This window comes from Rattus norvegicus, chromosome 2 (genome assembly GCF_036323735.1).
Source record: "Rattus norvegicus strain BN/NHsdMcwi chromosome 2, GRCr8, whole genome shotgun sequence".
In the NCBI taxonomy this organism is placed as follows: Eukaryota; Metazoa; Chordata; class Mammalia; order Rodentia; family Muridae; genus Rattus; species Rattus norvegicus.
In genome coordinates, this window is record NC_086020.1 from 197,448,963 (window position 1) to 197,450,220 (window position 1,258).

A 1,258-nucleotide genomic window follows, 5' to 3' on the forward strand; every position below is an offset into this window, starting at 1 on the left:
TCGAGCATCATGCTCCCGGCAGGCTATATGGCCCTCGCCCACCCAGAGGGGCTGGATGATGTTGGCAGGCATTTGCGGGGGCATTCCAACTGCTATTCTTTTCCCAGATGGCCATGTACAAAGAGCTCTTTCACTAGACATAGTCACCAGAGAGGCCTAGGGAGCCACAGCTACAGGAAGGACCCACAGAGTCCTGTAAAGACAGTGCCAAAGACTAGGCCCATCTGCTGAAAACAGAGATGTAACCAAACACACGGCACTTCATTGTACCACTCCTCAAAGGCTTGTCCTTCATAACCTCACTTAAACCCTGGTGAGGGCACCAAGGGTCCACAGACCCATGAGCTTCACTAAGGTAGGACAAGAGGTAAAGAGAATGCTCCCTGAAGACCATTCTCTGGCAGCAGATAGTCAGTTGTTTGGCTATGGTTGGTGGAGGAGCCCTGTGAGAGCTTAAGGCTCCTTTCTGCTGCAGTGAGGTGCACTAGAGGCTCTAAGATCAGTAGAGAGCGTGACTGAAAGAGCCTTGCTTTCCTTTGGTAGACTTTGGGACTGGAAAGACGTTGGCATTGACATCAAGAGTAGATAACAAGAACAGCCCTGACCCTGTGTCAGGCTCTGTCCCCAAACTTTCTATTTAGGGACTCGTAGCACCCCCATGAGGCAAGTAAGATCACTGCATGCTTTGTACAGCAGCAGAGACCATGATGCAGGAGGAGGGAATAACTTGTCAAGATGCCCAACTGAAAATGGAATGGTATGGATTCAAAGGCAGGCTGCCTTCATATTTAATATCCTTGCTGCGAGGCCCGCCAAGAGTTTGGGGTATTCTTACTCTAAAATGCAACCGCTAACCCACTTTCCTGCTTCCCCCTAACCCCGCATGCACGCTTTGATAATGGTCTGTCAGGTGTGCTTCAGGAAGCAAAAGCTCGGGTTTGATGTTTCTGGTTGGGCTGGTCTCCGCGGACCAAGAGGTACAGACTAGGAAGGAGAAATGGCAGCAAAGCCCAGACAGATATCTGCAGTCCCGCAAGGGAGAGGCGTAGGGGTCGGAGCCCGGGGCCAGGGCGCATGGCCAGGCATATTGCACTCAGCACCACCCACCCACTGCCACCCGATCTTTCTCAACAAGATAAAAACTGTAGCATGCTCTAAGCGCCCAGCACCGGACTACAGGAAGACGTCTGAGAGAGGATGCGGGGGCGGCCACGGAACAGCTTACTCTGCAAGCCGCATTTGTACCCGCCCAGTGACC